The 14,642-nt window shown below is 37.5% G+C and overlaps 1 protein-coding gene across 1 annotated transcript in view; it reads left to right on the top strand.

Moving 5' to 3' along the window:
- Positions 1–14,642, top strand: part of Fhit (fragile histidine triad diadenosine triphosphatase) — a 1,393,700-nt gene that overhangs the window by 916,428 nt on the left and 462,630 nt on the right. The window lies entirely within an intron of this gene.

The raw sequence follows: 14,642 nt of genomic DNA, 5'->3' as shown, positions 1-14,642 counted from the left end.
AAAGGATGCATGCTGTGAATATATATTAAAACAATCCACTAAGTTGCTCCAGTTGTTCTGCCTTATTGGGTACTGCTCTGCTCCAGAAAGGCTTAAGTGCATCTACTGCAGCATTTCTTTTCTAACACTGCTGTGAAGAAAGTGTAGGTTCCAAATGCATGACCTGTGCTTCCTCATTTGCTCTGCCTGGGAAAACAACACTACTGGTACCACAGCCTGAATGTGAGAAGGCCATGCACGGTTTGTCCTCCTTGTGGACGTGCCATCAACATAGCCTTTGCTACCCAACTTGTCAAGGTGGTAGGAAACGTCATTTAAAAAAAATCATCTGTCTGGTTAAAAAAATGTATTTTTACATTTTGCCCTTGGATATTTGAAAAATTGCATACTATAGTAAATATGATGTAATTGAATTTTCCTTAGAATTTATCAGATATACTTGAAGCATACTATGAATGCTATTCTAGTAATTGATTTTTTGACTGAATATTATCTCTTGAATATGATTCACATAATTTGAGGGTGGCAAAGCCAAATCTTTAGGATTGGATGGGCAAGCATTGGAAATGAGCAAAAGCCAGTGGGTAGGGAATATGTTTAGGCCAAAGCATTTATACCTAGCTTTATCAGACTTGATTTTCTAAAGCAAGCTTGACATTTGGATTTTTGTGTGACCACACCCCCACAATTTTTAAGTTATGTTTTAAAACTGTACAGGCCCGATTACTATTTAATGTGAGGCTACCAAGAAAAATATATGGGGAGCAAAATTATTGAGAAAAAAATTGATGTGTGCGATGCACAGAAATGGCACAAACCTGATGGAGGCAGGAGAGAGATATGCTTGAAAAACTTATCTGGAATGCTACAGCTTCCATTTCATCTCCACTCTGGATCTGTATTACCGTTATTATAACCTAACTACACAGTGATCAACGTAGGTCTATAATTCATGCTTATCACCTCTTCTGCCTTGCAATTCTTTACTACTCTTTTGCAAAAATCAGCTTTTATAGTCGAGGGACTCAGGTCTATGAGGAAGCCAAAAGGGTTTCCCTGGATGCAACCATGGAGAAACACAAGTAGGCATAGATAAATTCAGTAACTCCAAGTTAACTAGATGTTTAGAACTTGGGTGACACAGACTCTGTCTTACCTAATGTTTGGTGGAACCCAACAGGTTATGAAATTTTTATCACCTTTATTATGATAATACTAAATTAAAATCACACACAGAGACAGGGTCTTTGGAGGGGCCTCAAATACAGGACCTTGAAGTATCACCATCCTTACCTTCTGGACGATGCGAGAAGAAATGGAATGAAGGAGACAAGTATTTCCAACATGGAGGTATCACCTTGACATTAAAAAAATACTCTGTCAGATGATCGTAGAACCTTCTAAGATATATTTCAAGTGATTTTCCCCTAAAATTTCGACTCTATTTAAAGTTGCTTACTCAATAGTTTACATTTTAGTCAGGAAGATTTGCAGTCAAATAATTCAGTTTAAGCATACAAAGTGCCTGCTGTTTAACATAAACACATTGGCCTTGGAAACACTTTTCTTTCAGTTACCGGAGACTCCAAACTCTAATAATTTACAGTTACCTGTTACACTGAAATAGATAATGAGCCAAGTACAGGATCAAGAAAGAAGCACAGATTTCACGGTGTTAACCCCTCCATAGGCCAGTAGCCTGGGAACATTAGCATTTGATACTGGGTGCTGGTGGAAGGGTCACAAGGGGTAGAAGCCCAGAGTGCCTGAAAAATTGTCTGGGGCAATGAAACCCTAAGAGGAATGACAGATGTAATGAGGGAATTAGACAGTTGCTTACGAGAAAAACAACAGCATAGTGGGGAGAGGGTCCTATTAATTAAATTTTGAAGCTCTAAGTTTTTTGAGTCATCCTTGGTTAAAATTGTAGTAAAATCACAGATTTCCAGTTCAGTGGAGGTTCACAAAACCTCTGAAGAAACTGTAGAAATGGGTATTTGAAGAAAATAAAGCTTCAGTCAGGTAGAAGCAGGGTAGGGAAGAAGGTCAGTTATAGACATATGGGCAGTCCAGAGTTAAGATTCAGGGCTGCAGGTGTAGCTCAGTGTGGAAGAGCACTGGCTTCGAATGCACAAGAGCCTAGGTTCAGTCCTCACAGCGCATGAGCGTGCATACTCACACTCACACACTCAGGATCTGGATCAAAGCCCATTTCTGCCACTTGCTTAGTGGTTCAACCTGGAAAAAGTTATAAATAGTAAGCCTGACAATTGCAGCAGCTAAGGTCATTGTTTAATAAGTTAAAAAATAATTAAAATTTACTATGTTAAATTTGGTACAGATTTAGTGTTACAAAATGTAAAACTCTTAGAAGCTATCATACACAGGCTTGCTCTTATTGCAGTAATGATTACAGTGGTTACCACTGAAGATACGCTTAAATTTTGTCTTGTCATCAAATTATTTATTAATCTGCTTTACTACGAAAGTTTTGTTTAAATTATGATTTTCAAGGATCTTTGCCTCCAAAGTTTGAGAGTGTGTTTGTTGTACACTTACCATTTGTTATAATGTATTTAAAGGAGACAGGTATTCGTCTAAAAATGTGAACTGTTTGCCACAGGAAATTTCTTATCAAGTCTTAGAGTTTAAAAAACTGCTTATGGAGACAACCCACAATGTGGGAAAAAATATTCACCTGCTCTTCCTCAGACAAAGGTCTGCTATCTAGAATCTATAAAGAACTTAAAAAGATCAGACCTCCCAAATTTAAAGACCCAATCCAAACATGGGCATCTGAAAGAACAGACATTTCTCAGACAAAGAAGTAGAAATAGCAATTAAATACATGAAAAAACGTTCAACATCACTGGACATTCGAGAGATGCAAATAAAAACAATGCTGAGATTCCACTTCACTCCAGAAAGAATGGCTGCTATCATGAAATCAACCAATAACAAATGCTGGCGGGGCTATGGGGAAAGAGGAACCCTGCTCCACTGCTGGTGGGAGTGTAGACTGGTGCAAGCACTGTGGAAATCAGTATGGAGATACCTCAAAGAACTAGGACTGGAAGTCCCATTTGACCCCGCTATTCCACTGCTGGGGATCTTCCCCAAAGAATTAAAAGAATCATACCACAGTGATATATGTGCACCCATGTTCATAGCAGCACAGTTTTTAATAGCTAAAACTTGGGAACAGCCCAAATGCCCATCAACTGGAGACTGGATAAAGAAAATGTGGTTTTTTAATAAAATGGAGTACTCCTCAGCCATAAAAAATGAGAAATTAGAGACATTTATAGCTAAGTGGATGCACATTGAGGCGATACTCTTAAGTGAAATAAATAGGACACACATGTGTAAATACCGAATAGTTTCTCTGGTGTGAGAAACTGAAAGTGTAAATAAGGACTAAATGTATAATAGGTCATGTGAAATAGGAAGAAAAGGGGCAAAGGGGAAGGAAGTGGGAGGGTTAGAGGAAAGGATAGAAGGGAATGGGATTAATATGAGAAAATGGAAAAATAGGAACGAAATCTTTGTAAATAGGGAGGAATGGAGGGGTTGAAGGGAGGGCTGGGCAAGGGTGAAAAATAAGAACCAAGAGAGACTATGTAAAGGTGCAAATTTCCAATGATGAATGTCATTATATTGTATACCTAAAATGTACCAATGATTAGAATGAATAATCGATAATGTAAAATAGGAAGAAAAGGTCCAAAGGGGTAGGGGCAGTGGGAGGGGCAGGGGAAAGGAAAGAAGGGAAAGGAAAAATGCTGAGAAATGGAAAAAATGGAAATAAAGTCTTTGTAAATAGGGAAGGGTGGAGGGGGTGAAGGGAGGGCTAGGAATGGGGAAAAAAGAAGAACCAAGATGCATTATGTAAAGGTACAATTCCCAATGAGAAATGTAATTGTGTTGTATACCTACAGTGTACCAATAAAAGAATTTAATACAAAAAAAAAATTTTTTAAAACTGCTTATGGTCTAACCTGAGTGATCTTGTTATAATCTGCTTAGCAGTATATAAGTACTGAGCATTTTCTTTTTAAATTATCAATATTGCATGAAAGCAGTCTCCTCACAGTGTGCTTAATTAAAAATGTAACTAGGTATTTGTGAAAGGTTTAATTTAAAATATAGTACAACATCACATTCCTTCAAAAGACACAGCATCATTTCTTATGTAGCAGTTTTTAAACTTTTGGTCTCAGGATTCCTTTCTACTCTTCAAAATTTTTGATGACTCAAAGAATTTTTGCTTAAATATATTGGTATGTATCATTAGAAATTCAAACTGATAAATTCAAAAATTTTAATTTATCTAGCACAATAATTTTAATTTATCTAAAATAGCAATAATGAACTCTCATATTAATGTAACGTTTAAAATTTTTTTAAATCCTGTATTTTTCAAAGCAAACAATTGAGGAAGATGACCTCGACCTATAATTTTGCAAATCTCTTTAATGTCTAACTTAATACGTTAATTAAATACAGTTGTAAAATCTGCCACAAAGAAAAATGACAAGATCCCAGGAGAGAGATAGAAGGACACCTGACATATTCTAGTTGATTGAGGAGCAGTTCCCTGAGGAAGTAATGCGTAATAAATCGAGATCTGAGCCCTGAGCAGGGGGGCAGCAGGCTGAGGGCACCGCGAGGGAGACCTTAGCCCAGGAGTGGCGGGGCGCCCTGGCCAGCATGGCTTGAATTCATGGAGTGAGGTGGGGATGGGCTCATCGGGAGGCTGAGACAGCTGCTCCTTGAGGGCCCTGTGAACAGGGCAGTCTTTACACTAGGAGGAATAAAGCACATTAATTGGTTTTGGAGAGGCGGTAGTGGAGACCACAGGCCCTAATTTGCATATTTAAAATATCACTCTTTTGCTTATGGAGAATAGATTGAAATGGGAGAAAGAATAGTTACAGGAAAGCAGTTTAAAATGTGTGTAGCAGAATATGCAAGAGATGATGCATACTTAGGAGGCAGGGCAAGGTAGAATTGATGATTGCTTGGATAAGGATGGCCAACTCAAGGAAAGTGACTTAGGTTTTGTCTTTTCTTCAACTCACCCACTTTCATCTAACATACATGTTTTCGTTCTCAAGTTTAGTAAACAAGCTATCAAAATTAGACCATGAGCAGAAATTCTATGAGCACGGGACTTGGATTTATCATCACGACTTCGGTAAAAATTTAGGAAGCATGTCATTGTTTATTCTTTCAGAATTGTAACATTTTTATATTCTGTACCATCTTATAAATCCAATAGAATTGCATTTTTAAAAGAAATTATTCAGAGTTATAATGCTTTGAAACAGCCATTACTTGAACTAGCATTTTTTTTTAACCAGGCAAAGCTATTACCCTTCTCCTTCTGCTCACTTTATATTTTCAGAGCTAGGTAGTTGGTTAAAATGAATCTGTCCATCATACCAGTAGCCATCCTGAGCATCCAGATGTCGGGGAGTTTCTGCCAGGAAAGGGAAGACAGCTGTTTGGAATGGGGAAGGAGTAGAGGATGCTGCAAAACATGTCAAGAGTTTTATCGGGGGAGTGAGATGACAGTTGGTAGCAGGAAGGGGTGAGCAGACACTGGAACATGTCTAGAAAATTCAGTTTTGCTTGTTGTTTAGGTGATACCCTAAGACATTCAAAAATGCTTTGTTATGGAATCTTATGTTGGTGTGGATTAGTCTATCCAACCAGCCTTGTTTAAGTGCAAGCCATAGGATTAGCAGATTGTAAATACATCTTGACAGTCAGTGTATTTCAGCCTGGGGTGAGATAGACAGGCAGTAAAATGAGTAGTTTTACAAGTGGTTTGGGAAAGCTTTTGCCTATGATTCCAATATATGTAGGGCAGTGAAGTATTCTATCTTAACCTCAATGAAAAATAGACTCTCCGTATCACTATTATAAAGAACTTCACAAACATAGTAAAACGAAGTGACTCTTCAGGGCTTTAGCTTTTTATTGAATTGTTACCTTAGTTTAAGTCTTTTTTTTTTTTTTTTTGACAGGGTCTCGCTATGTAGTTCAGGCTGTGCTTGAACTCACTATGTAGCCCAGGCTGGCCTCAAACTCTTGGTGACCTCCTCCCGAAGCCTCCCAAGTGCTGGGATTACACGAGTGAGTCACCACACCTGGTTGAGTTTTAACTCTGATCATTAGCAGTACCTGACTTGTTATCCATAAAAAAAATCGATTTCCCTCTTAAAACAACTGCATGTAGCTATCCTGCAGAGTCTTCATGAGACTCTTCGTTACTACAGCAACCTTTTCAAATTGTCCACACTTTCTATGTAAATTAACCTCTGTTTGTGAGATATATTAAAATCCAGTATCACATGTGTTCCCATGGGCAACTGGCCACTGCTTTTTCCCTTTCGTGGTGAAGGCTCTCAGCTGACATTTGGAAAATATTTTCTTATTTCCTGTTTGGTTTAAGGAGATGTGCTTGCCTTGGTGTGCATTCACTTTGCTCTCATTACATGTGCCATGTATTTCTTGTGTATTTTTGTTTATTATGGCAAGTGATCAGGCCTTGAAGAAAGTCCTGTAGTTTTGGAATGTAAATGTAATATTACTCCCAAATTTATTATTCTTAATTGTTAAGTCTTGGTGTATTCTCTTACAGATTTTTGGAAACTGTGTTAACAAGTTCGGGCATTGTGCATGCAATGTATATGAAATGCAAGAGGAATTACATGGAATGAGCTATAATATGAGTTGTATTAACCCATGGAAAAAAGTTGTCAATTAGGACAGTAATCTAGTAGTGGTAGCAGCAGCTGGAACTACTTGATTTTACTAAATAGTTTATGGCTGGCATTTACTAAACAGATTCATTGACACTTCAGTAGATAGGTAGATAGATTTTTTTCTTGCTTCTTAAATCCACTCTTGTTGATTTTAGAACCATTGAGTTGAGGAAGGCTTTTCAGATTGTAAAATTCTCATAAACACAGCTTAAATATTCATATGTAGTTTGAGAACTTAAGCATAAAATTCTACCCTTTAAAAAATCTTTTCTTTGCAAAATCACATTAGGGAAGGCAGCTTGGTGGATTAAAATGAGTGCTGGACTGAGATTTGAGTGATCCCAGGTGTAGGATCTGGAATCAGGAATTGCTTCACCTCAATAAAGACAGATGATGAGATTAATACAAGTTTTCGGTTGTATGTTTTTCAGTTTGGCAAAACAATTTCATTTTGAAAGAAAATGTAAAACAAATCTCCAGGCAGAAAGGTGATATAAAGCGAGCCTTTCTATGTGCAGCTAGGGCAGTCCCGCCTCCCTCGGGCTGACTGCCCTCTAAACTTCAGTCCGCGGATTGCTCTGCAAGGCTGCTGTGTCCCAGCCACTGTGGTCACAAGATCCCCAGACCACATTAACTGTCCCCTTTCAGCGCTGAAAATCTTTGGTGGTATGTTAAATGCTTTCACTTTATGGCTTGGAAAATAATATGGGCTGTGCATAGACTGGCTTTCTTTCTGCAGATGGCATTTTCAGTTTGTCATGTCCTTGTCTCTGCCATGCTCCTGGTCCTTGGAGCCGTTTTCAGCTGCTAGTCAGGTAATCACAATCAGCTAATGGAATCTTGAAAGGGTATGTTTGCAATCAGTAGGAATCATTCCTTGATGAATCTACAATAAAAATTCTGATTCCTTTCTCTTTAATTATGAGGCATGTATTTAGGAGATGCTATGGTAAACTCTACAGAAAGCCAAAAAAGTTTTTGATGAACCTGAGGGGTCTCTGCCCCCTATACCAGCAGTGGCGAATCTATGGTGCCTGTGTTGCTAGGGTCCAGTAGAAAATTATTTCTTCCCCATTCCGTGCGATTTTAGTATAGTTGGCTTCCATTGTGGTACCTATGTGCCTCCCATTATGGTAGAGGGGTGTGTTTTGGAGAAAATATACTATATTATTGTACAGATATATATTAGTATCTTTTCAAGTGGTGTCTTCTGTCTGAACCTCTATTTTGAGATACTTTTCTCTGATATTTTCAGAAGATCTCCTATAATGTTTGCAAGCTAAGCCTTTTAAATTCAAGACAGTGTTCTAACATTATTTCTCCAGTAAGTTGCCTTTGGTCCTTCCTACAAATAGCTACTGCTGCATGTCTCTATATTGGATCTCATTTTCTGAAGGCAAAGGCATGAGTCAAGACAGGCCACACTAAAATTGGTTTTACACACTCCCCACATTCAAAACATACCACATATTTAAATTGGTTTCCCTCGGCACACCCAAACCCAAGTTGATGAAGGATAGCTAGAAATGCAGCATAAATTTGAGAAGAGTTTTCTGCTTTAGTGACTGCTAGTTAGGACCAGTGGGTGAGGAAGAATGTGAGGTCTGATACTTGTTAGCAGAAAGCACTAATGTATTCTATTTGGAGGAAGTTTGCCATATACTACCTTGTCTAATCAGGAATATAATGAATACAGGCACGACAATGTGTTAGCTAAATAAGTGTATTATATACTTATATGCAGACATATTTTTATATTTGTAAACATGTATGTTGGCCTCATCGTATGAAGAATCATCCCCTAATCCCAGCACCTAAGAGATGAACGCATGACAATCATGAGTTCAAGACCAACCTGGGCTACAGAGTGAGTCAGAGAACAGCCCGGAATACATAGCTTGACTCTGTCACAAACAACAAACCCCAAAGGATGTCACAGTGGTAGCATGAGAGGCCACCATCTGTGAAAGAAGCTAAGGCAACATGTAGAATAGTCTTTCGGTGTCATTTTCTCCGATCAGAGTGCAATAACCTCACCGATCTTGTCTTTATTTCATTTCAACAACATCAAAAAGGAAAAAGAAAAGAAACAAAAGAAAGCTAAGTTCTTAATGATACCATCATGCTTACTTTGATTTATCCACAATATATGTACAGAAGTTTCAGAATATTAACACAGATCCTACTACAAATAATTATCATGGACAATTTAAGATTTTTTGCCTCCAAATTACTGTATTTTTAAATAAGATCTCAGGAAGAGCTCCTCTTTGAGTACTTATGACATCAACTCCATATGAAATTAGGTTCATTTGTTTGATGTTACTTTCAGTGTGTTGAGATTGCCTATTTATTTTTCAGTCAGGGTCTCACTATGCAGTCCAGGCTGGCCTTGAACACACAGTGATCTTCTTGCCTCAGCCTCCCTAGTGCTGGGATTATACCCATGAGCCACCAGGCCCAGCTGAGATTGCTTTTTTTGATTTAAATTTGTACCATGCTGTCATGTATCACATAGCAATGTTTCAGTTCATGGCAGACTCCGTATATAATGGTGGTCCCATAACACTGTGAAGTTGGCAAACTCCAGGGCCTGGTGGATCATAGTCATCATAACGTTGCACTTACGTCTTCTGGTGACACTGTTCTAAACAAACCATCAAATGTGTCACTCCGTGTATACAATAGGTAATGTTCAGTAATGTTAACAAGTGACTATGGTTTATGTTTTAACTATACTCTACTTTTTATCATTGTTTTAGAGTGTATTTTTACTTACAAAAGAAAAACCGACACTGTACTGTAAGATCATGCCACCTCTGCCGTCAGCAGCCACGTACGTCAGGTTTTTAATGGGTCTCTACATTGTGCCACGAGGCTGGGCCCAGTGACTGATCTCATCGAGGTTTGCACAAATACACCTGTGAGACTCACACGATGGTGTCTCTGCCCAGGGATGTGCTGCTCAGGATGCATGCCCTCAGTACATGACACATGCACATGATTATGTATTTATCCGATGCTGCAATCTACTTATAAACAAAAGTATTCAAAGAAGTCCAGATATTGGTCTCAGCTCCTGATACCAGGAGTGGCGAATCTACAGCACACATGTTGTTAGGTTTTTCTTTTGAGACAAAAAACGTTAATGTAGAGTTGTTTGTTCTAAACTGAAACCTCCGTGCTCAGGTTTAACTGCAGTGTTGCCACTTGGAGATAATTAAGTGGGTTTGGGCTGCAGTTTGGCTCTTGGTCTCTAAAAGGTTCACCAGCGCTGCCCTGTGCTCTATTCTGGCTCCTCAAAATTTTTAATAGTCTCTTATTTGACTTTTAAAATATGAACGAAGTATATGTATGTGGATACATGTACACATACACATTTATACACACACATTTGTGTCACATCCTTTCTTTGGTAAGTTATGTTTACTCTGTACATTTTTCTTAGCTTTGTCCTTTTCCTTGGCAAAATGTCCTCGAGAGCATTCTATGCACTCTCTAGAGTTCTTCTTCCCTCCTCTCTCTCTCTCTGTATTGTACCACTCCATCATGGGGATGCACCATGATTTGTTCACTCCATCTTCTAGTTATAGACATTTTGAGGAGTTTCAGTCTTTGGTCATTATCAGTAATGCTACAGCGAATCCCTTTGTGCAAAGATTATTTTTGTCATTGAAAGTGTGATTTTTGGACGGATTCCTAGAAGTAGAATTCTGGGTCAGAGGCTTATGTAATTTTGCTAGGTATTGACAAACTCCCATCCACAGGGTTTGTGGAAGCCACTTTGTATTCACACCAGAATTCTAGGAGAATTTCTCTTTCCCTAGGTGTGGCCAACATACTGTCTTGTCAAACTTAAAGATTTGCCTGTCAAATAGGTAAGGAATGGTATCTCAGTATACTTTTAATATGCATTTCTCTTATTAAAAACAGAGTTGAATGTATTTTCACATGGTTGAAATTCACTTATGTTTATTTTCCCTGGACTGATAGTTTGTAGTTCTCTCTCATTTTTGTGCATAGTTTTAGTTCTTGTTCCTAATTTTTAAACCTTCATAAGGTAGTAACTTTTATCTCTAGTGTAACTTACAAACGTATTTTTCCAGTTTGCTTTTGAAATCTTTATCATACAAATTTTTATTGTAACCACAGGTACAGCTTTTCCTTTATTGCTTTCAGATTTTAAATCATTCTGAGGAAGGTTTTCTCCATTTCTAGGTTATTGAGAAATTCACCTGTTTTCTTTTAGGGCTGCATTTTAAATATAGGACCCATTTTTTCCAGGTATAAAGTCTAAGGAATTGATATAATTTTACCTTTGTTCATTTCACTATCCAGTTATTCTAACAGTGCATCTGTGTCTATTAAAACTCTACCCCATACCCTGTGATTTGAGGATCTACTTTCACACACTGTACTAAATGCTGTATTCAGTTGGGTTTATATTCTGCTTCTTTTTAAAGAATGGATGAACTTCCATGAAAGCCCCATTTGATAGAATTCCCTTACTCTCTTTACTGGCTAAAACTGGACCACACATCTTCTTAAACAAATCTCTGGCAAAAGGAATGGATTTCTACTATTGGCTTAGTGGAGCCTCTGGCTCTATGGGGGTAGATAGATTCCCTGGACAAAATGGAAAGGTCAGGATGAATATCAGGTATTGAATAATGCCCTTATCTTCCTTCGTGGACCACAGGCTTATCAACGTCATTGAGTTCTACTGTTCCTTCATTTCCGTAGTCACAGCACAATGCCTAGACATGTTACAGAGCATAAATATTTGCTGAGGAGAACTTCGTTGGATAGTACTACTAGTTGTGTTGTACAATAAAACTAGACTTTTTACTTTTTATTGACAGTATGACTGAAGTAACATATTAGAAATATATTAATCGTTAGGTTTGTAAGGCCTGAATATGTTGAATAAATATTTTAGTGTTTGTTTAGTTCTATTTTGGATTTTGAATGCCGTATGAAAAGTACCTTTATTCAGAGAATGTCAGTATATTTGATAAACATGCTTTCTCTTTGATACGATGTAGATGCAAAGCAGTAAATTATAAATTTCTTCAAGGGCAAAATCATTCTGTTCTCTGTGACCCCAATGACACCTATCTGTACCTGAAATATTGTTATTTCTCTCTTAATATTTATCAAATGAATGAATGAATATCTCCATTTTACAGCCAGTCATGGCAATGTAAATACTCTTTAATGTCATTCAACTGAAAAAGTCTGAAACATTTGCCTACACAAAAATTCATCGCTTTCCCTAGTGATTATATTCTTTAAAATTCTCAAAGCTATATTTTTATACTCTATAAACACAGAATAATAACATTAAGAAGCAAAATTTTATGGAAAATAATAACCAATGCCTTGAAAAGAGCACTATTTCTTAACAGATATTGAAATTGCATGTATTGTATATAAAATGAGTTGATTCTTAACCTGTGACTAATACAGAAAAAGAGGTAAATGTAATTTTAAAATTGCCATATTGGCCACTGTCTTAACTTCTCCTAAAGTAAGCAGTTAGGATTTTCAACTTCTCAAGCATTCCTGGCAAAGTTTGACTTTTATGATGCTGGAATGTCAACATCTAATTTCTAAAGATGAGTTTACCATTTGGGGAGGTGATTGTAGAGTGCACTTTGCTCATCACAGAGTTGGCAAAAGATGAAGAAAATTTGTCAAGTTTTGAAAGCCTATATCACTTAATAAGCTTCTTCAATAAAAATGTGATTAAAATGTTTCATAGGGTTAAGGTTTTGCCTGTGGAACTTTGAATTTCCTCAGCTTAACACATCATCAGTATGACATGTCACGCCTGGCTTTGTCAGCAGTTCTTGTACACAGACTAAGTGTAAATATATTTGAAATGACAGATCTAAAAGTATCCCAATACTAGAGGAATAGGGGTTATAGGGCATGGGTAAAGCTTGGTAATAAAAATGGTACCGTCAAGGACTCAGTGGATGTTGGTTGCCTCAGTGTTTTCTGGACATCTACCCTCCTGTTTCATGCAGTTTTCTCCTACTGACTCCTAGCCTTCTTGGGTTGAAATTTACTTTAGGGAGGCATCACGTTCTAAATTGCATACAGAGAACTTCGAGTCTGTCTTTAATAAATGCAGCCTCTGTTCTAAAAAAAATGAACATTACCTCTAGCATACCTTCTGAACATTGTCTCGAGTCTTCATGTTTAGAATGCCTATCCAGATTTACATGTTCTCATGATAATGCCTCAAAATATTATGGTGTAAAGACCTTTTTTATGGACATAGTGTAATTTACATATTAATTCCATACCCGTTTTACTCTTTTTAATTGTTATGTTGTTGCATTGACTTTTTTGTCTTTTTTACTTGGAATGTATTTCTGGACACGTACACATTTCCTAACTTATCTAACATATTTGAAATAACTCTTTGCTGAATAAGTAAATTTGTCCTTCATAGGTACGTTCTGCGGTTCTCCTAAATGTTCCTTTGCCATCTTCGAAGAGCCTAGTTTCAACCCACTAATTGTGTGTGTGTGTATGTGTGTGTGTACGTATGTGTTGACATGTATAGGGTTTTTTTAATGGCAGCAATGTTTTATTAAAGAGGCTCTGCAGAGTGAGTTTGGACCAAGCAAGAGTAGGAAAGTAAGCACATCTTACAATGTGAGAGTGGGCCACCATTGGAGGATGAACACTGATCCATACAGGTGTTCCTGAAACGGATCTACTGTGAGGAAGCTGTGATTCCTCTTTACTAAGAATGTCAAATAATAAAATTACTTGTGAAATTAAACTAGAGTAACAGAACTGTGCAACTAAAGTCAACTATGAAAAATAAACTTTACTACAGAACAAATTAACAAAGGTATATGGTGTGGGAATTTTAAACAGTGAATCTTTTGTGTTATTATTTTTTTTATTAAATTCTTTTATTGGTACATTGTAGGTATGCAACGCAATTACATTTCTCATTGGGAATTGTACCTTTACATAATGCATCTTGGTTCTTCTTTTTTCCCCATTCCTAGCCCTCCCTTCACCCCCTCCACCTTTCCCTATTTACAAAGACTTTATTTCCATTTTTTCCATTTCTCAGCATTTTTCCTTTCCCTTCTTTCCTTTCCCCTGCCCCTCCCATTGGCCCTACCCCTTTGGACCTTTTCTTCCTATTTTGCATTGTTGATTATCCATTCTAATCATTGGTACATTTTAGGCATACAAAATAAGGACATTCATCATTGGAAATTTGCACCTTTACATAGTCTCTCTTGGTTCTTATTTTTCACCCTTTCCCAGCCCTCCCTTCAACCCCTCCATTCCTCCCTATTTACAAAGATTTTGTTCCTATTTTTCCATTTTCTCATATTAATCCCATTCCCTTCTATCCTTTCCCCTAGCCCTCCCACTTCCTTCCCCTTTGCCCCTTTTCTTCCTATTTTGCATTGTTGATTATCCATTCTAATCATTGGTACATTTTAGGTATACAAAATAAGGACATTCATCATTGGAAATTTGCACCTTTACATAGTCTCTCTTGGTTCTTATTTTTCACCCTTCCCCAGCCCTCCCTTCAACCCCTCCATTCCTCCCTATTTACAAAGATTTTGTTCCTATTTTTCCATTTTCTCATATTAATCCCATTCCCTTCTATCCTTTCCCCTAGCCCTCCCACTTCCTTCCCCTTTGCCCCTTTTCTTCCTATTTCACATTACCTATTATACATTTAGTCCTTATTTACACTTTCAGTTTCTCACACCAGAGAAACTATTCGGTATTTACACATGTGTGTCCTATTTATTTCACTTAAGAGTATTGCCTCAATGTGCATCCACTTAGCTATAAATGTCTCTAAGTTCTCATTTT

Source organism: Heterocephalus glaber, unplaced genomic scaffold (assembly GCF_053883595.1).
Source record: "Heterocephalus glaber isolate CG9 unplaced genomic scaffold, H.glaber_assembly_v1.0 deba00001472, whole genome shotgun sequence".
Classification (NCBI taxonomy): domain Eukaryota; kingdom Metazoa; phylum Chordata; class Mammalia; order Rodentia; family Bathyergidae; genus Heterocephalus; species Heterocephalus glaber.
Note: the sequence above shows the minus strand (reverse complement) of the source record. Positions and strands in the feature narration are given on the sequence as shown.